The 23143-nt window shown below is 42.7% G+C and overlaps 1 protein-coding gene across 2 annotated transcripts in view; it reads right to left on the bottom strand.

Moving 5' to 3' along the window:
• SRRM3 (serine/arginine repetitive matrix 3) overlaps nucleotides 1–23143 on the bottom strand; it is a 327419-nt gene that overhangs the window by 231286 nt on the left and 72990 nt on the right. For both annotated transcript variants that reach the window (XM_069226720.1, XM_069226719.1), the window contains exon 2: nucleotides 2429–2555. The gene's annotated coding sequence lies outside the window, so the exon portion shown is untranslated. The remainder of the gene's footprint in view (nucleotides 1–2428; nucleotides 2556–23143) is intronic.

Raw genomic sequence — 23143 nt, forward strand, 5'->3', positions numbered from 1 at the left:
AGAAGAGGAGAGAAGACGGGGAGAAGAGGAGTACAGAAGAAGAATACAGACGAGGAGAGAGGAGGAAGAACAGAGAAGAAGAAAAGAGGAAAAGAAGCAGGAGCAGGAGAGAGGGTGAGTAGCGCGGGGCAGAACGAGGGGCTGGGAGGTGGGGGGTACTTACTGTGAGGTGGGTCTCAGGAACTCAGGAACCTGGAGGAGCTGCAGCGGCAGGGGGAGCGACCTACCCTTGGGCAATAACTATGGCATTATTTCCAACTATTGCACTGTTTAAGATCTAAGTTGGGTCCAGACCCTTAATGTTCTTGTCCTCTCTCTTACCGGATACCTTCTATGTATTTGGGGGCATTTAATAGGTGTAAATCCTCACATTTAAAGCACAATCATTAACATACTACTTGTAAAACCTAAAGTCTTATCATTCATGCACAAATGGCAGGAAAGGCTGAAGATACAATACATGGATGGTGTGTGGTCAGCCCTGCTTACGACAAAAAACTAAGAAAAAGGAGGTTCAAATCTAGCTTCTGCAAAGTCCTGTGAGTCTGGCCCTCGGCACCATACATCCAGCTGGAGATGCCAAAACTATGACTGAAGTTTGCACATGCTCTGGGCCTCTATAGCTACCAAACTGAACTTAAATATGGGGCTTGCTGAAGACATCTCGTGGCTTCCATTATCCTGAACCTGCTTCACTATCCATGCTACATGATGTATGAAGTATTGGTTGCATTAATAGTCACAAGATGACGTGGTTCTCTAGATCCTTAGACATTGCGAAAATGTGTCTCCTATCTAAATGGAAATCTGCGTTGCCACCAATATGCAGGGTCTGGAACTGTGAACTGATGATGATGGTGGGCCATGGTAACCTGACATACAGACTTAACGACTGGAAGAAGACATGGGGTCTTTTGCTGTAATCAATAAACTTTTAAGTCTTTATCACACTCCTTCTAAGCGCTTACTTTCCTATTCCCACCAGTTTGCTCATTTTGTATTCCTCTTACTATCTGGTGTTTGGCTACCTGCATTCCAATTTCTCATATTTTCTAATCTTTGGAGAAATTTCCAATTTCTCATATTTTCTAATCTTTGGAGTAATGGTCCAACACGTCCCATTGTCTACATCAGTCACTCTTGCATTATTCACTCTTCAATGATGGTGGGAGCGGGATATGGTCGGACTCCTAAAGATTAAAAATAACGATAGTCCCCTTCTGGGAATTCTCAATTTGTTCATATTTTAATCTGTCCGGTCATAATCTCTTTCAACACTCTGTTTTCCCAGACTCTCCTCTTTTCCACCAAAACAGTCCATTTGATAGCGTCCCTAGCGCTTCGCTACATCTTTTTTGAGTTCCTGTGTTTTCTTCTTTCCTATTTTCCCCCAAGTTTTGAAGCTGCTCACACAGACTCCCATGCCAGCGGCACGTGACCTTGCTCACTCCAGACTCCAAGGGTACTTGGCTTTGCTCTCATTGTGATAAGTACTGTTTAGAAAATTCCTAGAAAGGTAAACACTTATGGTATGCATTCATGTTTTGCAACCGAAATGAGGTGGTACACCATTCACAAATGGGAAGGGGTCCCCAAGGGACCCCTTCACTTTTGTGACTGTTTTTTTTTTTTACAAAAAATAGGACTAGGCAGTGGTCCACAGGGTCACTGCTTACTAATAAAAAAGTCTGTAAAATGTTTTCATTTCTCTTTCTAACCGCATCTTGCATCATTAAAAACAATAACGCTTATTCGAAGGCAATCACAAAGTTGGTGACCAAGCAGGCCACAATGTCTGTGACTGCAGCAAATCGTACTGGATCGCACTTTGCAAACTAGCTCATTGATATTAATGAAGGGGTCATATTGCGACTCGCCACAATTCTATATTTTGTGTACCGAAAACATAGATCAGTTTGCAAAATATAAATGCATTGGGTCAGAGTAGGCGTGCAGATTGCAACCACTTTTACCAAACACATTTTCAGTGCATGAGACCCCTAGTCCCTGTCACTCTCAAGAGTTTCTACTTTGTGAAATCTCACACTCAGAATTGACTTGACCATGGTTCAGACTGGCATTGGAGCCAATCAATACAGAAATTTCAGTCTCCAACATCAACTGAGTGAAGTCATAATGGGGAGAGTAAGGGCCACCACGGTGGTGGAATTGTTTCAGCCCAGTGCACAATAGCAGAGATGTGTCATAGCACCAATGAGTGTTCAGTATTAGCCACATACGTCTGGGATACTGCTGTGCGGGTGACACATACCCTTTGGATACTGCTGTGGTGTTGAGAGGTTTGGAGATACACGTAGCACCCCCAAACATTCTCATCTCACACCTCCAGTCTCTAGGGAAGAAAACGTTGTGAGTACCATCAGGTCGCCAGTAGCTATGGCCAGTGCTGTGAAAACATCATGCTTACCTGTCAGTAGCTGTCCATGGGGTGAAAGTGTGGGGTTTAGGCAGTGGGCTGTGCTGAGGTTCAATATTTCCGGTTCCAGCCTTTTATAGCCTGTTTTTCTTCACATTGGAAGCAACGCTGGAGATCACTGGAAGAAACAAGACATATGTTATAGCGAGAGGATATGACATTCTGAGCGAAAAATGTACATAGCTGCCAAGATTCCCAGGTCCACGCATGATGTGCTGCTACAGTCCAGTTTTTTTTCACTTTGACTTGTGGGACTTGCAGTCCTGTTTTATAATAGACTACATGCCCCAGAATTGAAAGAAAACAAGCATTTGCAATGCAATGGGTCTCGCGTTTGCTCGAGTTAGAGCTATTAGCGCTATAAATTCCTAACTGGACTTTTCTTGCCACATAAAATGAAAAGTAAAACAGTTGACATAAGCTAGTGATTCGAAGCATCACAGCCGCCATGAGCATGAGCGCAAAGGAGAGACACAAAAGGAAAAAGAAGTTAGCTCGCAGTCAAACGCATTGGCAAAAGTACAATTATCCATGTAACAGGGTCGATGCCCAAGATGGTAACAAAACCGCCCCAAGGAGGGGCAAACGTAAAGCATTTACCAATGATAACAAAGGATTTTTAGAGTGATAGTGATGGGCGTGCAGTGGGCATGGTTAAAAGCCAACGGATAGAATACAACAGGCCAGAGCGCTGGCGTGCTCGACCTAAAAACCTGGACTGGAGCAGCACTTTATGCATAGACCTGGGAATTTGGCAGGACTGACCTTAAAGCCCAAACTGGATGGAAGTTTTTGATACTGGCATCACCCAACAGGCATGCCTTATGCGGCTTAAGATCAACAGCTGATCTCAGTGACATGCTTCTCCTAAGTACATAGATCATAATAGCCTGCCTGAACCTCTGTAAACAATATCATGGTTATTGCATGGGGGCCCATACGACATAACTGAGTATATACTGTCAACTACAGAAGGCACAGCACAGTGAGGACCTTATTGTCAGGTTGCCATTATTTACTGACCCATTTTGAAGCCAGTATGCGGCGACGACATAATAGCATGACTGAGTGCATACTACTAACATTCTGCAGTTCGATAAACATTATAGTACATTCTGCCAAATATCAAAGCCAGTACATGATGAGGACATTACAGCATGACTGAGTACATACTTTCAGTAGGAAATTCAGTACATGGGGAGGACATTATGCTTAACTTACTCTATGCTGCCACCAGGTCATAATGACACGGTTATAGCATGACTGAGTGTCTGCTGCTACGTACAGGAGTCAGTATTTGGAAAGAAAATGATAAAATACAGTCAGTACTGTAATCAATTTATGAAGAGGTACTGGTAGCGATATTCAGGAAATATTACAGTGAGTGCACTGAGAGGACATTATAGCAGGTTACTCCCAAATTCTGGAATGTCAGTTTCACAAAATGACAATATAGCATTACTAAAAAAAACATACGATGCAAATAACAAAGTCATTGAGCGGCAAGAGCATTAGAACATGGCTGGGTATATACTGCTAATACCTCAATCAGTTTAGAAAGAGAATGTTAAGGCACGAAAAAGTACATATTACTAATAACGAATTGTAGTCACAAATTCCAAATGTAAATTAGTTATTTCTAAAATGATGTTGTACTGCAAAAATTCCCCATATCTAACTGATGGTGAAGTTGCATCGTACAGTGGGCACTTCTACACCACTGAGGACTGCATTTGAAACCAAAAAACCTTTTTTGCTAAAAGTTTCAATAAGGGTTGGCCGTGGTCTTGTGGACCACTATCTACTCTCCCAGAAACTTTTTCAAGGCATCACAACTCCTTAAGACCTTGTGTGAATCAGTGATCAACCTCATTTTTCAATCTTTTGAGATTGGATTATGGTGACAAAAGATTAATAAATCAGGGTCAGCATCGCTTTTTGGAAGGGGCTTCCACAACACACCCCTTCCAAATAGCGATTCTGAAACCATTTCTAAACTCATTTAGGGCACATGTACAAAGCATTTTCTAGTCGCAAATGGGACGATTCACAGAATCGGCCCGTTTGCGAATAGAAAAATGCTTTTTGGGATATACAAGGCCCAGACTGCGATTCGGTACCTTGTTGCCGAATCGCAATTTGGGTTTTGAGATTCGGTATTAGGAAGGGGAGTGGGTATCCCTTCCTAATACCGAATCTAAATGGTATGTATGATTGTTTTGCGACCCTGAATGCGGTCGCAAAACAATCGCAGTTAGCACCAGTTTCAAATTGGTGCTAACCCATTCGCAAAGGGACCCCTTTGTCAATACATGCAAAATGTTTTTTGAAGAGCAGGCAGTCCTACGGACCACTGCCTACTCTTCAAAAATTAAACTGAAACGTTTCATTTTATTTCTTTTTAAACGCAGCTGGTTTGTCCTTGAAGGAAAACCGTCTGCGTTTAAAATAAAATTGCTTTATTCAAAAGCAAACACAGTCATAATGGTCTGCTGACACCAGCAGGCCACCATCCTTGTGATTTTTGCGATTCCTGGTGGGTTGCAAATTGAAATCTTCCTCATTAATATTAATGAGGCAGGTCTATTTGCGACCCACCGGGAATCGCAAAAGAAACTCAATGGAGTTTCTTACATTTGGAATTGCGATTTCCTAATTGCGATTCGCATGGAATCACAATTAGGAAATCGCAAATCCAAATAGTTGAACATGTGACTTTAAGTGATTGGGAAAACCTTTTTCCAAATCGCTAAATGGGTTTAATATTTTTGAAAAAGAGTTTTAGCTTTTACAAACCCTTTGATTTACCGATTTGGAGGGTTTGTGAATGCGAAATCCCCTTCCCCGTGAGGACCTTAGGGCCCACTTTACAGTACAGGGTCATTAACCCCCTGTAGCAGGGAGGTTGTCAAATAACAAAGAAACGCATTTAAAATTGCGTGCAGAAGAGTTTATTCATACCAAAGGGACCCACGCACATAGCTGCCTCTCCGTCCTGTCGTAACGGTCAACTCGGGACCGAGCTGCTCGCACTCCAGAACGAAGAGAAGCAACCAATGAAACAAGGGTTCCATCGGAACCATGCGTGTGAAACATACAAAAGAAATAACATGGCACAATACAATATTTGAAAGAAGATTAAAAGTAAATTACATATTACAACATCTCCCTCCTTTATAATAAAAAACAATAAAACACTAAGACAGAATAAAATCTCTAAATTTAACAGGTAAGTTAACTTGTCTCGAACTTCTAGTAGTAACACATTTAGAATGAGCCTCATTCATGCATTTGTCACTATCAGGACTTGAACCATTATCAACAGTTTGATGATCAGAATTAAAATTCGGAACCTCAGAATCATGCAAATGATCTGAATCCAAATTATTAGATTTCAAAGACCCATCACATTCAAATTCTTGTAAATCTGTCGACAACATTGACCCCTCGTCATGTTTTAAATGAGACATGCTCCTGAAAATCTTTAATTGCTCCAAATTAATAGGAATTACCCAACTTCTGCTCCACCAACCTCGTCCCTCTAATAATACAGAAGCTTTGGTAACCTTGAGAACTTTAGATGGAAAATGAAACTTAGATTCTCCTTTTCTTACCCTAAAAGGTTTTTTAAGTAAGACCCAATCATTTACTTTTAAATCAACAGTTTTGTGGAAAATCTGTGATCAAAATTACATTTCTGCTTAAGTTGTTTATCAAAAACAGAACATCTCATGGAGTTTTTAACCAACTGAGATTTTTTGTCAACATCATTCAAGACATGAAACATCCATCTTGGTACAAGTTTGGTTCTGGGATCCCTTCCCCTTAGTAATTTGAATGGAGAACAACCTGTAGTTGAATGAGGAGTAGAAAGATATGCCCAAATCTTCTCTTGCAGAAATTCTGCAACATCAACATTTGATGCTAAAGCAGTCTGAATTCCTTCTTTAAGAATCCGATTTACCCTTTCCACTAATCCATTCGCCGATGGATTGTGTAGTGCCACTCTGAGGTGTTTGATATCATGCAGACTCAAGAAATCTGAAAATATTTTAGACAAAAAATGTGAACCATTATCAGTAACAATTGTATTGACAGGCCCTTCTGATCTAAATAATTTGCTCAAAAAACTGATAACTACATCAGAATCAGTTTCAGAAGTGAAGGAATAATAAACCCATTTTGAAAAATAATCCACCGGCACCACAAGATATTTCATGTGCCTTGGTAACAAATGAAATGGCCCAGAAAAATCCAATGCGACTTTATCCCAAGGTTTCTCCGGCAAAGGAACAGGATATAAAGGCTTAGAGACAGTCCTCCAATGTTTATCAGAAACAATACACTCGGGACACCTGTTGACAAAAGAAACAATTTGCTTATCCATGCTAGGCCACCAATATGACATTTTAAGTTTTCTGGATGTAGCTGAAATACCCAAGTGACCTTCGTGGGCAAGTTTAATAATTTTGTCCCTGATGTTGGTTGGAGGGACGATGAGATCACCCCTCAAGCAAATACCATTCTCACATGTGAGCTCACTTGACACATGATAATAAGCTCTAAGCTCCCCTGACAAACTTCTCTCAGCAGGCCATTTGGTTTTCAAAAATTCTGCTACTTTAGACAACGTAGAGTCAGAGGACATAGCTGACACCCATTCTTGCTCAGTGACATGATTGTTAAATACAGCTAAAACATCCAATAGGGCTACCACACACTCTTTTTCAGCATCAATCTCAACTGAAGCTTCATAGGGTAAAGGCAAACGGGACAAACAATCAGCACGAAAGTTCATGCCTCCTTGCACATACTTCAGCACCAGATTGTATTCTTGCAATTTGGATAGAATGCGAACTAAACGTGCCGATGCCTTACCTAGACCATTTCCATTCAACAAATGAACCAAAGGTTTATGATCAGTGAATACTTCACACCTACTGCCCCAAATATAAGTTCTAAACTTCTGAACTGCCCATACACAAGCTAAGGCCTCCCTTTCGATAGTGCTATAATGTTTCTCTGCTTCTGATAACATCCTAGACGCAAAAGCAACAGTGTTTTCACCACCATTCACCCATTGACCAAAAACAGCCCCAATACCAACTAAACTGGCATCTACCATGACAAAAGGAATACCTGCAGGGTCAAAAGGTTGTAACGCAGGGGCTTTGATAACTACATTTTTAACTCTATCAAATGTGAGATTTAATTCCTTTGTCCACTCAAATTTAGTTCCTTTTTTAAACAATGATCTAAGAGGTTGTACTTCCATAGCATATCCCGGAACAAATCTAGCATAGTATTCACAGAGTCCTAGAAAATATTTTAAGGCATCTTTATCCGAAGGAGGACATGCCCTACTAACAGCTTCCACATTGCTAAATTTAGGTCTGATTCCCTCACCAGAAATTACATGACCAAGATATTCCACCTCGGTTACAAACAATTTACACTTGCCAGGTTTTACTGTCATTCCCTTCTCTTTTAGAATACTCAAAACCTTTTTTAAAACTAATAAATGTTCTTTCTCTGTTACTGTGTGTATTAAAATGTCATCTTGGAAAGCCAACACCTGAGGTAAGTCAGACAATAAATCATCCATCAATTTTTGAAAAGCGCTTGCTGCTGAAGCAAGGCCAAACGGTAAGCGTAGATACTTGAATACCCCAAATGGAGTTACAAAAGTGGTTACATCTTGAGAAGATTCGCTTAATGGAATTTGATGGTATGCCGAGTGAAGATCTATGGTAGAAAACACCTTGGAGTTACCCAAACTCGTAATCATTTCTTGAATACGTGGAAGAGGATGATTATCAATCACAATGTTTTGGTTAACAGACCTCAAGTCCACACATAACCTCAATTCGCCATTTTGTTTCTTGGTAATTACAATGGGTGATACCCATTCTGAGGCATCTGCAGGAGTAATTATCCCCTGAGATTGAAGTTTATGTAATAAGGCCTTCAAATCCACTCTTACACTCAAGGGTATGGGTCTTACTTTGTGTACAACAGGAGTTGCCCCCTTTTTGAGTTTTATGCCATGCTCATATCCTTGCACTCTCCCAATTTGGTCTTGGAATACTTCTGGAAACAAATCAATTATACTTTGCGTGGTGTCTTTAGAAATGCACACACTGGCTACCGAATCTGATAGAAATAAATTAGGTAATTCACCTAGAATCACTGGAACATCATGGCCAGGACGCAGTATTATTCCCAAACGTGCTAAATCCTTCCAACCCACAATATTACGTCCTTTGACGGCTACATAAATTTTTGTTACAATAGTTCTGCCAAGACATTGAAGACCTGATACAAAATAACCCAAGAGGTTAATGTCTTGTTCTCCAAACGCTTTAGGAGCAACATCAGGATACTGTCATTCAATGGAACCCTTCCACAACTTAAAAAATGTGTGATCTGCTAAAATAGTAATGGGGGCTCCCGAATCAGCTAGAACAGGAATTGTTTGAGAACGAATCACTACATCACACATAGCCCCTTTAATGACTTTCTCAGATTTCCCACCCTGACCATCCGAAACATCAATGGTTAATAACATATTCGAAAATTGGTTAGACATCTGTGAGAGTTCGTCATCAACGTCAACACTGTTGATTTTGACTTTGCTATAAAAGCCTCTGTTTGAGGGTTGTGACTGACAGACTATTTGAAAATGTCCCATTTTACGACAATTATTACATTTCTTACCATGTGCCGGACAAGAAGTGTCATTACCAATATGAAATTTTGAGCCACACCGGAAACACAGTTTTGAAAATTTAGGCACTCTTATCTTTGGCTGTTTGCTCAGTTTGTTATGAATTGCACAAACAGTTTCTTTCTCACTAATAAGATCAACAGTGCTGTTCTGATTAGCTAAAACTTTGGAAGTATTTATGGACCTTTCAATCCCTTTAGCTAAAACCATAACTTCTTCCAAAGTTGGGTTACAACATGACAAAAGTCTTTCTTGAATCTTTTTGTGAAAGCAATGAAACACAAACTGATCCCGAATATAAACATCAGTATTTGGACCAAATTCACATTTAGCTGCTAAAACTCTTAAGTTTGCTATATACTCCTCAATTGACTCATCACTCATTTGTTTGCGCATAGCAAAATTAAATCTTTCAAGTAATACATCTGAGTCTCCAGAATAATGCTTTGCCATACGTTCCTTTGCTTCAATATAGCAGTTCCATAGTACATCACCTCCACCCGGAGATGAAATGGCTGGTAAGTTGTTGAATATTCTTTGAGCTGCAATTCCTAGATGATTAAATAATAATGCCTTCTTCCTATTAGGAGAAAATTCCATAGCGTCAATGGCTGCCAAATAGTTTTCAAAAATGCGAATCCATTCCGCCCATTTAATGTCAGGTTTACCTGCTTTCTGTAAAAAAACTGGTGGTTGTACAATATCATGACTTGATGCCATATTAAAATTTTGGAAAATACACAAAATATTTTTCTTTTAAAGAAACAGGAAATTTACAGCAAAGTACAAGTGAATTTTAATGCGATGTAGAAAAATACACAAAAAACGAAGAATCCGTCTTTAAATGACACTACCAGGACAAGCATAAACAAGGCAACGTCATTTTGAAAAAATGAAAAAATGTGTGTCCATTGTTAAGGTAACCAAAAATCACTGCCACGTAGAACTCGTAGAATAGTTGTGTATCCGTTGCTAAGGCAACCTTAGAATCGCTGCCACGTAGAACTCGTAGAATAGGAAACCGTCACCAAGGCAACCTTTTTTTTATAAAAAATTTCAGCTGCGTAGCGCATGAAGAGCGCGAGGGATCGTAATCAGTTTCCAAGGCAACTACAGGCCTAACTGAAGCGTAACATCTAAGGCCAATCCAATAGAGGCAAAAAAAAAATATATATATATATATATGTCCCTCCTACTCACACCTCCACGTGCAGCCAATCCGTGAGCACAGCAACAATAATCAGCTCCCAAATGCCAGGAAACGGAACAGCGCCAAAACTGACACCAACAAGGAACAGGTCACCAATGTAGCACCGATGTCAGGAAACGGAACAGCACCAGAACTGACACAAATAAGAAGCAGCTCACCGATGGGTCCCTTCTATAAAGTAGCTCTTTCTTGACCCCACTCCTGGTACCAAATATGTAGCAGGGAGGTTGTCAAATAACAAAGAAACGCATTTAAAATTGCGTGCAGAAGAGTTTATTCATACCAAAGGGACCCACGCACATAGCTGCCTCTCCGTCCTGTCGTAACGGTCAACTCGGGACCGAGCTGCTCGCACTCCAGAATGAAGAGAAGCAACCAATGAAACAAGGGTTCCATCGGAACCATGCGCGTGAAACATACAAAAGAAATAACATGGCACAATACAATATTTGAAAGAAGATTAAAAGTAAATGACATATTACACCCCCAAACTCACACAAGTCTATAGATTCATTAACGAGTGAACAAAATTACAGTTATTACAGCATGTGGTGCCCAAGGAAAGTACTTCTAGTGATGACAAATTGTCGCACGGCGAAACTAATAAATAAGGCATATTGTCAATTTGTTCAAATGAGGAAGCTAGAAATCGAACTTAGACCTCATATTCCTTTTGTAAAAGCCAACAGTTTTGGCTTTCACATGATTTAAATGTTTAGTTGTTGCACTGACGATTCCATGATTTAGTCACGCAGACATTGGTCTGAGAGAGCAAAGTATGCTATAGGCTTAAAAACCATCCATAACTGACAATCAAGAACTTTGCCAAACAGCTTGCAGATTACGCAAACACGCAAACAGATGGATGGCAAAGTCCAAGCATGCAATGATCATAAAAATGTCAACAAAGTCAAAATGATGCACAGGTGATGACATGCTGACAGCAAGCAACAATCGGTATAAATTTGGCTCTTGGGGATGAATTTAGGCAGCTTCCCTGTCCCACTCCTGACGATGCTGAATCCCCCAACTTCCACAATTACATCAACCCTGGCTTCAAGGATGTCCTTGATGTAAAACAAACACCACCTAACACTTACTCACCCTGTTCCTCAAAGTGAAAGTATTTCTAGTAGAATCATTCTACAAAACAATCATGCAAACTCTGGTCCCATCTCATCTAAATGGAGCAAACGCTCTTTCAGGCATCCCTAAATCACAACCAACTTCCATGGAGAACACTCTTCTTACTGCGGCCTGCCTGGTCAAGGGTCTCTCACACTTGAAGAACTCAATTGGCCCCTGCTGACCTGCAGTGTATCAAAGATCTGCTGCATCATCAATAAGGCAGGTAGCTCAAACACTACATCAAAATTAGCAGCTAAGATTAAGGTCTGTGAAAAATGGAGTAACTCCTGGAGCTGCATCTGCTCCACGCTAGTGACAGAAGAGGAAGCAGAGACGTCATGTCTTCTGCTCTATATGGAATATCCTGTGTAGCCCATCCCAACCTATTCCGGCAAACTCCCATCTCTTCTGAAAGGAGCTGCAGGCCTTTCGCTTGAAGCAAGAGCTCCGACTATGGCCACCCACCATGGGCACCTCCATAAGAGAACCTCCTCTACCAGGCATGGGCCTTCAGCTGATGTAGACCTCAGTTCTTTCTCCTTTCACTCTTCTGTAAATCGTATGTCACTCAATTGCCTTGTAGTTAGGTTTCACTAGCTACATTCTTATGCACAACAAACAAAGATAGAACACAAAAAGATAGACACTTAGAGAAACACACCCATCAGAGAGCATTGCTCAACACCACACCCACACACCTTGCACCATATATGAACACTGACACAAAAAGTACAATTTCTGCCATGAAATTAACTACAACAAGAACTACAAACTTGAAAACTCAATCCACTACCACAAAGAAAGGACACTGTACCACTCAAATACAATGTTCAAGTTGATGCTCTTGCTACCAATCCACAATCTAAGTGCAAGGAAAATATTAAAGCCACTTCAGTTACTTTTGTGGGTTTGTTCACATGCCATCAAAGGAAACGAATGACACACTACCTGCCAGATGTAACCCAACCATGGGAATGTAACGAACAACATGATAATAGTGAACAAACGCATACTGTTTATTTAGCTATCTGGAAAATGTATGCTTGTAAAACACATTTTAGATACCACGGGGACCTACCACCCAACTTTAAATGTCGTGAAGGACAAAGGCCAAATAAGATAACAGTTCCACCAAGTGCCTCTAACACATACACAGCAGATGAGGAGCATTGAGGGCAGTACATCATAGAAGACCTTATATCACAGGCCCACATCCGTAGACAGAGTATAAATACCCCCGGAAACCATCACATTTATGAGCCCCATTTTCCTCTGTTTACAACTGGCAGCTACCCGGCCATAAGCTCAGTGACTTCAGATCTGTGGCATCATCTGCCAGGTGACACCGCTGTATGCAAATCTGAAAAAACCTTTATTAGAACATTGGAACGTTGGCAGCTCCATTGAAAACAATGGAGTGCTGCGGGCTTTTACTGGCCGGTAAAAGCCCGCAGCGCCAACATTCCAATGTTCGCTTTGTTCACAGCAACAGCTGTGAACAAGGCCTCACGGAGCCCGAGGGGATTTTAATCCCCTCGGGCTCCGTGAGCAATTTGTTTTATTTAATAGAACATTCTGCCCTGAGTGGCAGAATGTTCTAATAGCCTTAGAACCCGCTGTAGCAGGCTCTACTGGCTATTAAAGGCCCTTTCCCTTGTTAAATGCCCTTGCCTTCGGCTCGGGCATTTAACGCGGGAGCGGGCCTTTAATAGCCGGTAGAGCCCGCTGCGGCGGGTTCTAAGTCTATATTAAAACATTGGAATGTTGGGGGCTCCATTGCAGACAATGGAGGGCTCAGGGCTTTTACTGGCTGGTAAAAGCCTGGAGCCTCAACATTCCAATGTTCTTTGTTCACAGCATCAGCTGTGAACAAAGGCCTAACGGAGCCCGAGGGGATTTTAATCCCCTCGGGCTTCATGAGGACTTTGTTTTACTTATTAGAACATGTTGCCCTTCAAGTGGCAGAATGTTCTAGTAGCCTTATAGCCCTCAAAGTCCTGCTCCTTTGTTAAAGGCCTTCGGCTCGGGCCTTTAACGCTGGAGCGGGCCTTTAAAGGCCAGCAGAGCCTGCTACTGCGGGCTCTAAGGCTATAAAAGAACTGAGTACGAAGGACATTATGCCTAGACAAGCAATAAGGCCACTGATATAGGAAAAGTACGGTATTTTTTTTCAAATGCAATGGAGAACTTTTGCTGAGATGCCAGCAGTGTGTTACCTCCACCCCACACACAGTGAACTAGCCAAGCTGCAGTTCTCCATGCCCCATTGTAGGAGAGCACATTAGCTTTGCTGAAGTTACAGATTTATTGGGCACCACGATGGAAGCCAACCAACCCTGAACATAATTAACCCTCCCCACACACAAGCAGTGAAACACAAGGTTGACATGGAAGAAACCTGGAAGCTACCTATGCTAAGATGCAGCCATCCCCGGAAACTAGAACTGCTTCTCGCTTGCACATGGTCAACACGCCCATCAAATGTTCCACCGTTAACCAGGCGGCGAACCCACCAGAGCTCAGCAAGCAGTGTCATACTTTTAGGAAATGCTCCCAAATGCACCAATGCTACTGAGTTGTCTCAGAAGAAGGAAGAGGACATAACACATCTGTGGTGTCACGGTTACCGATCGCTGGTGGTTCGCGGTTGTTGTCAACTATTATGGGCGCATTTTGAACTCTGGTTCCACGCAAATGCAGTGTTGCTTCTACACTTCAGAATGCTTTGAGAAAACGGCTGACATGTACTGACAATCCCATAATTAGAACATTATTTATGCTTCAAGAATGCCAGAGGAAAGCTTTTCATAATTTGTTAATATCAATTTGCATTAAACAGCATCACTGTCCCTTGCTAACATTAATGTAACATGCCTGGCATCCAACTGAAGCACCCAGAGGCTCAGTAAGACTTTGTGCAGCTTCCTGCAAATTTGCCCATTTTCACGTTAAGAGCAAAGCGCTATTTCACCATGCTGGCGCTATTGTGCCAACATGTAAATAAGATCCATTGTGTGCACCCTTGGATAATTAAGTGTGGATTTTGAGTTGCAGTAAACCTTTTTTGTAACCCCTGACTGCATAATTAGCAAACACAGAAAGTGGTTTTCAAAATAATTCTCAGCACAAACATCCTTGAAACTGGCTCTGTAATTGAAGGGCGAGAGGAGGCTCTTCACATCCTATTTGGGATCTCAGCGTATCAGTTAAGCCCTATTTGGACTTGTTATGACCAGAAAAGAGGTATATACTACTTCTGTAATTAGGACACAACAAGGGAAAGCTTAGCATGGATTGTATAATACTTAACTATTGCTTCAAGCTTTAGAGCGCACGCCTTGTGTCTAGACTGGGCGTCTCTTACACCTGATTGACTGCCCTTTTTAAGGTTTTTTTTTATCAGAAATGTGAAAGCTTGTTGGCAGGACTTCCTCGTTAAACTACTCAACTTTCAATTTTCCATTTATGCCCATGAATGCATTTATTGTCAAAATGTACAGCATGTGAGTCTTTTTTACTTCCAAAACATGGGACATCGTCTAAATGATTAGGGATTCAATTGCACGATTTTAACCCCAAATGTTGTCCTATCTGGACCTCGTCTGATGTCTTGTGCTGTGGCCTGAGTTTGCTGGTGATCCCTCCCGCCTCCATCATTCGCTTTTCGTGGAAAATGTTTGATGCTTATTGATCTGCTGAAGGTTCCTGAGATCCTGCCTCGGTGCTGGTAGCTGTGCATGCTAATGGTGCACCATGGTCCCTTCTACAGCAAGCTCTTCTTTCTCTCTCATCGCATGGGGGGGTTAAAAGCTTTCAGAACACCACTGCGCAGGAACATAAATCACAGGTTGCAGTTTCCCTCATACCTGCGCCTGGCATCTCACTCATTAACGGGCCTCGGAGAGTCATATGGTGGTCGCTTCTTCATCAGCTGGAGCAGCAGTTAGCACAGCGGCGCCGTGGTGTCCTTGCCAAGCACAGAAGATTGTCCATCCAATGTCCTAGGAGATGGGCAGAGAAAGCTATTTCTGGGAGGGGGCAGTGTGCACATCCCTGCAGGTGAGGGGTGATCTGTGCAGAGGGAGGGGGATGGTGTCCTGATGAGACCAAAGACATAGCAGATCAGAATATCAAGGTGATTCAACTCTCCCAAAGACCCAATGTCTGCAATCGAGAGGATAATAGGACAATGTCCATAGAGGGGGGAAGTGGGCGAAGGCCTGAGGTTCAGCGACTGCAGGGAGGATAGCAATATCAAAAGAGAGACGAAGGGTGTCTGCAGCGGCACAGCATCGATATGGTGGGGGGGGGACTGATGAGATAGTTACGATTTCCATTCTTCATTCCAGTTAGCTTGAGGTTATCCTTTCTTATAAATCTATATTGTTTTTGGACTGTGGTACCAGCATAGTGTTGTTAGAATGTTGTGCGGCACAAATATTGTGTCATAAATACCATATACAAAAAAAGAACCGCCATCGGAGTTAATAATAAAGCATCTACAGCCACTGAGGCAATTCATTTTAAAAGTGGGACACAATATTTATGTCAGATGATATTTCTGTAGACAGCTTTCTGCTATACAACTACATGGAGCTGCAGTCTGGTTTGAATGGCGGAGGAGCGTTGCCCCTCACCGCCCCCCATCAGCAGCAGCAGCTGCAAACCTTTTACATTAAAACAATAACAAACTATGTTTATTATCGTTTTGTATTAAAAGCGGCGGGCCACAGGCTATGACAGGGACGGAGGGGGAGTGCTCAGCACTCCTCCTCAGTGCGCATGTATGTTTGGCCAGCCATCTCAGGGCTGGCCAAACACACATGCACACTGTGCTTTCTTCAGCCCAGCACTGGGTTGATGGGCTGGAGAGAGCAGGCACAGGCTCCCAGTCTGCCTGGGAGCACCCAAGCTAGGCGCTCCGGCCCATCCGAACTGCCAGAAGCATGACAGCAGTGATCGGATTGGCTGCAGGACAGGCTGGGAGTCTGTGCCTGCAGCTGCAGCAGAGGAGTGGCACGGTTGTGGCGGCGGCAATAAAGGTAAGTGTTTTAATTAATTCTACCCCCCCACACACACGTCGCAGCGCCCCTACAAAGCACCCTGAGACGGCTCCTGCTAAAATATGCAGGGTGAAGGCTTCTGAAAAGAGTTGAACATCATAAAAATATTGAACAGGAAGGACTGACTCTTTTACATTGGGAGAAGGAGGTACGTCATTTAAACATCTGGAACACCTCACCACCAAACCCTAGTCCTGCATGCTTAAAAATGTAGATTATTTGTGGCTATGTTTAGACTTTTGGTTATTCTTCCGGTGGCTTAGGAACTTTAACTACTCTCGGGGCGTTTGAAACTGAAATCTGTGCATGTTTAGGAGCACCTAGAATTAGCTTTTGGGTCTTCCAAGGGACTGGTAAGCTGTGCTTGCACTTCCATTTCAAAACAAATCCATCATACCTGGTAGTGCTCGCTTGCATGTCTGCTGCTCACTCACGCAGATATTATTTGGAATATCTGTCCTCATAATATCCTTCTACATTTAAAGCATCTTGTATGTCCCCTAGAGGACTTCAGGCACTGACGAAGACCGATTGATTTGCTTGCTCTTTGAAAAAGAGATAGTAGGATCACAGTCACGAAGAGTAAAAGTGGAATTTCTTAGTGCAAAATTAGACACACCAAAAATCTGTTAGTAATTTGCTGCAAAAACAAACGAGGATGAGTTTAATGTACATCAGGTTAAAAAGGGCTGTGTCTCAGAATGAGTAGTACCATGGAAAAAGATTCATTTTTTCCTACAATAAATTGTGCAAACAAATAAGCATGTTGCCATAAATCTCTCCTTTCTGCTGATCATAGTGCATGCTAAAAAAACAGATCATATGAAGGAATAGACAATTCTTGTTTTCAGATCTTATGATGCTCTGTGACCTGCCTTTCATCTTGGCTGCCAGCTCTGACAACAGGCCCCAGGACATCATAACTCAACTTATTACACTTGAGCAGCTATGTCACTTTCTATATAAAGTTGACAAGAGATGTACCAACCCCACTGTAATAAGGAAATTAAAGACAGCTTTCTATACTTGGATTTAGAGCTCCCCTGCACTATGGTGGATATTACAAAAGAGATAACCATGAAGATGTCCAAAACATTTGACAGTGCCATGCTGCTCATCGGCTAAAGTATGTATCAAGACCTTGCATAGATCTCTTTTGAGATCTCAAAAAGTAAAAAAAACAGAGCCCTGACATAGTAAAAACAGTCCATCTATCTTTTTTTATATTTTATTTTTATTGTATTATTTCTCCAATACATTGAACAACTTTGCATCATGTACAGAGCAACAATAGGTGATCAGGCAATACATTTGTCAGTTACGTTTTCCATCTCCATGGGCTCACAACACTCAAGAGAAAAGGCGACAGGCCTACATACAAAATCCCAATGATCCCACCCTTATTTTAACCATGGGGCATTTACCTCTACTCAATAAACGTCTCCCTCTGCCAGGGTTCGGCAAAGGTCCAAGAGCTTCCTAAGCTGTAATTCTTTTCCCCATTGTTACTGCTTGTTTTCTGCTTGATCCTCCACACCTCGTTTTCCCCCGATTGTATTTACCAATCCTTTCCCTACAGGCTTTGCATTTCCCACGTACCCCATATTCTCTAAAAAAATTCAAATATATCTTCCCAGCATTTCAAGGTGTTCCATTTCCGTTTCCCAGGTGTCTTATCTGAGAGGGAATCTGTCTCCCCATCTTAGGGCTATGCCGCATTTGACTACCATGCATCCCATATAAATCAGTGTTTTCTGATTATTTGTATATTCCGTAGGTCCCCAAATACTCAACAAAGCAGATTGGAGCTGCAAGTCCAGGGGTGCCCCGACTGCACCCGCCAGTGACCTACGAACCTACTCTCAAAAATGTCTCAGTTTGGGACATTCCCACAAGGTACGCAGCAGGGTGCCCTCTGTTCCGCAGCCTCTCAGGCACCACGGATGTTCTGCTCTTCCTATTATATGCAGTAACACCCTCGTGTAGTATGTCCTATGAACTATCTTCATTTGTATCAGGCGGTAGCTTGTTTTAATTGCAACTTCATTGGAGAATCCCAGTGCGGTCATCCAGTCCTCTTCATCTAATTTCCCCTATGTCTCATTCCCAGCATTCCTGCAAGCACGTTTGGGGCTCTGTGAATTTCTCATGAGGGGGCCATGTATGAGTGAGACTAATTTCTTCTTTATTTGACCATCCAGCAGTCTCCTCTCAAGGGGGGACTCTTCCTGCTTTTCCTCGTTCTGTGGTATGCATTCCTGCAGTACGTGTGTCAGCTGTCTGTACCTCAACCATGTTCTGCATTTGATATTCCTTCTGTAGGTATTCAAATGGCATTCGCATCCCACACGTCTGCTAAGGTGGAGAGACTTATAGAGTCCCAGACCCAGAAGTCACTTCAAATATTCCCTAGTTGCAGCCTATTGCCCTCACACAATGGCATCTTGGGGGTTCATCTTTACCCCAGTTCAGTTCCCTGGGTAGTTTGCACCATATGTCAACCACTATTCTTGTTGCCCCACCCACCTGTGTCTCAAACATCCACCCTTATAGTGCATGCAGGTAGCTCCTATTTCCCATACCCTCTCTGTCCAGATAGGACACCCGGTCCTCCCATTCCTGATATGCCCATAATACTTCCGGATGCCCGGCAGAGCTATGCCTCCCTCGAATTTGCTGCACTGAAGTGTTTTCATGACTATGCGAGGCTGTCCTCCCTCCCATAACAACTCCCTTACCAGTGCGCCTACTTTAATGAAGAAGGCATCTGATATCCTGTGACGGGAATTTTGGAATGCATAAAGGAATCAAAGTAGTGCTATCATTTTAAACATGGCTGACCGACCCATCAAGGACAGTGGTAGCCTACTCCAGTGTTTGATATCTCCCTCCAACCTTTGTTTAGTAGCAGCATATTGGCCACATAGTGAGCATCTGCAGTTTTGGTGATCCATATCCCTAGATATTAAAATTAAAACTGGAGTGGGACAATAGAGATTTGTCCCAGTTAACTTGAAATTCAGAGTATTTGTCGAATATCCCCAAAGATTTCTCTCAGTCTGACCAATCATTGGTCGGTTTGCATTAGATATAGTAGGATATCATCTGTCTATAGTGAAATACGCTCCTCCCATCCTGTTGCACTCGCCATCCCCATATTTGTGCATCTATGCGCACCCAGGCTGCCAGTGCCTCTATCGCCAGCGTGAATGGCATCAGCAACAGAGAGCATTCTTGCCAGGTCCCCCTCTTCACCAGGAATCCCTTTGAAATTCTACAGTTCAGTTTCACTCTGGCCCTAGGTGCTGCATCTAGCAGCCTAATCCATCTAATATGTGAGTGCCCAAACCCCATTTTTTGCCAAGAGCTTAAATAGGTATGGCCATCTGATCGAGTTGAATGCTTCGTTAGCGTCTAGGAACACAATCACTCTTGGGTCACGCAGTCTCTCCACTACTGGGATGTTATTGTGCAGGCTTCGAAGGTTCAGTTTAGTTGACCGATCAGGTATGAATCCATTTTGATCTGGATGCACCAGATCAGTGATTACCTTTCGCTAGGATTTTGGTGTCAATGTTTAACAGCAATATGGGTCTGTATGCCTCACATCAGTCTCTGGGTTTGCTTGCTTTGGGTATTAGGACTATAGTGGCTGTTCTCTGGTCCTCTGAGAGCTCACCATTTTCAAACACCTCCATGTAGGCCTCTCACGGTGATTTTGCAATCCTCTGAGACAGCGTTGAGTCCTGGGGCCTTTCCTGTCTGCATTTGTCCCATTGCCAGTGTTATTTCTTCTACTGCAATATCAGTTTCTAATTCCTTCCTCTGTTCTGGTGTTAGGCATTGCACAGGGCAGTCTTTAATACATTCCAGCACTTCTACAGTGGGGGCTAAGGGTCTTGCATTATAGAATGATTACATGTATTCAGCAAATACCGCTGCCACTCTTTCGCTACCACTAGAGTCCAGGGTAATTCCCCTCACAAATAATTCCTTCTTTTATTTGCTCCCCATCCAGGTCAGCAGTTTACCTGCCTTGTCCCCTGCCTCATAAATGTGCTTTTCTCTGGCGATGTGAGCTGTTTTTACCCCGTCTCAGGCTGTCAAGCGATAATCCTCTCTGGTTAGTCCTAAATCCCTTGCCAACTGTTGCATAGGGCTTGTCGCATATTCCCTATCAAGTTGCATTAGCCTTTCTTCTAGATCAAGCAACTTTTTAGTGCGTTCCCTTCTGTTTCTGACTTCCCCCGCTATGATGATTCCCTGAATAGTGGCCTTGTATGCCTCCTGTTCTATGACTTCACTCTGTACGGTCCCTTCATTCCAGTCCATCTGTTTTGATAAGCTACATGTTTGACACAAACACACATGCCATTTTAGCTAACCTGAGTGCCTGGCTGTTCCTGATGAAATATAATCATGTGACACTCAGTCTTATACTTCCTTTAACTCCATGCCCATTTTTACTTTTTCCTCTCTTTTACAATCAATTTTATACCCCATTAAGCACCCTAATGACACTCATGACACTAACTCTTGCACAAATTCTCAATGTCTGTCATGTATGTCACACAAACTCTCATACAATTATTCATGCATTCCCTTTACTTCCCATGCATATCTTAACACGCCTAACATCATCCCCACACTCTTTAGCTTCATCCTCCTGTTTTCTGAACCCCCTTTTGTTCGCGTTTGTAGCTCTGTGCACTTTACTATTGCTAAACAGTGCTAAAGTGCATGTGCTTGCTCCTTTTAACATGGTAACATTGATTTACACCCAATTGGTACATTTAATTTACTTGTAAGAACCTAGTAAAGTGCACTACATGTATCCAGGGGCCGTAAATTGAACACTACCAGTAGGCCTGCAGCACTGATTGTGCCACCCACTTAAGTAGCCCCTGAAACATGTTTCAGGCCTGCCACCGCAGAGCCCATGTGTGGAGTGTTAAATTGCAATTTCAAACTCGCAAAATAAACCTTTTTGTCAGGCATAAACCTTCCTTTCTAACACATATACGTCACACCTAGTGTAGGCCTAAACAGTCAATAGGGCCGAGTGCAGTGTATTCAAGAAGTTAGACATGTACTTTTATCTTTTACATGTCCAGGTAGTGCAAAAAAGCAGGCGGGAATATTGAGTTTGGTCCCTAGAGAATTGGAATTTAAAACCCTCTTAAATAGTAAAGTCTGTTTTTAAGTCACATCTCTGGAAATGCCACTTTTAGAAAGTTGGCATTTTCTTGTCATAACCGTTTGGTGCCTGCAGTCTGTTTCCTGGGTCACATGACTAGCCATAGCTGGTAGTTGGTCTTTGAGTATTGCTCCCAGACAGTGAGACAAAGGAGCATAGGTGTTAACAGGACGGGCCATCTCTGACTTGATGAGAACTTGTCACCTACCACACTTGCACATCACAGAGGTTCTGCCTGAGCACCCTCACAAAGTGTTTGACACTAGTCTATTCTGACCCCAGACAAGCTGGGGCTGGGCAAGGAGGTAGAACATTCTCAACACCTCTGGGGTTGGAAACCTCCAGAACCTACTCTTACTTCAAAGTGGGCACTAGATATAAATTATGGACCCTCAGACCCAACTCTTCAGTAAACCTCTTGACAAGAGGAAGGCTCAGGACCTCTCTGCTACAATGAGGACTGTTACTCAGCTGCCCAAGTGACAGGTCTGGACATGCATCCTAAACCAAGGACCACCAGAGTGTCTCCAAGGGCTAGACGGCTGGCCTCATAATCAGAGCCTCAGGGACAGAAAAAGCTCCAGCCATCTTGAACCCAGCACCTGAACTCTATCTGCTGTGAGGCTTTCCCCCAAGTGGTGTCACCCCTGTCCTGGACCCTTGGAAGTGGTCCTTAAGGTGCATCACCAGCCCAACTGTAGTCCTGTTGGCAGAACTGATACAGAGTGACACATTTTCTCGCAGATCCACTTCAGAACTACCACTGAGGGATGCATCCCCGATGCAGAACTCTGCATGGCAGCCTGCAGTCTCCTCAGAATTGACACTTTATGATGCAAGCTCTTCAACACAGGCCTTAGCATCGCAAGCCCCTCATATACGGCATCTTTGATGATGATGCAGGACACTACATCGCAGCCCCGCAGCTTCTTCGGAAACACTTGTGCATGATGCATCTTCGACGCAGGACTTCACATCGAAAGCCCCTCATCAACAGCATCCCCGACCTTTGCATCTTAGCCTTGCAGCACCACAGAACCGCCACTGCCTGATTCATCCTTGACTCAGGATCTTGCAACGCTCTGCAACCAGGAGTTAAGGCACTTTGTTTAGGGGGTCCTGTATCTGGCCCTTGCTCCATCGTTACTGGCCCATATTTGGACTTTGTCCCTGTACGGCATGACAAGATAACCACAGATAGCGTTTTGTGTTTCTAGGCATCATTTGTACTTAAAAAATTTAAATTGCATATCTCTGGTTTTACTGATTAGATTTTTGTTGTTTTGGTGTCAAATAATTCATTAACTTTTACTCTATGTTTTTTGTAATTGGTATGGGATTTTTCTTGCATTCTGTTTTAACTTTATTACTTTTTGAAGTG

Source organism: Pleurodeles waltl, chromosome 3_2, assembly GCF_031143425.1.
Source record: "Pleurodeles waltl isolate 20211129_DDA chromosome 3_2, aPleWal1.hap1.20221129, whole genome shotgun sequence".
Lineage (NCBI taxonomy): Eukaryota > Metazoa > Chordata > Amphibia > Caudata > Salamandridae > Pleurodeles > Pleurodeles waltl.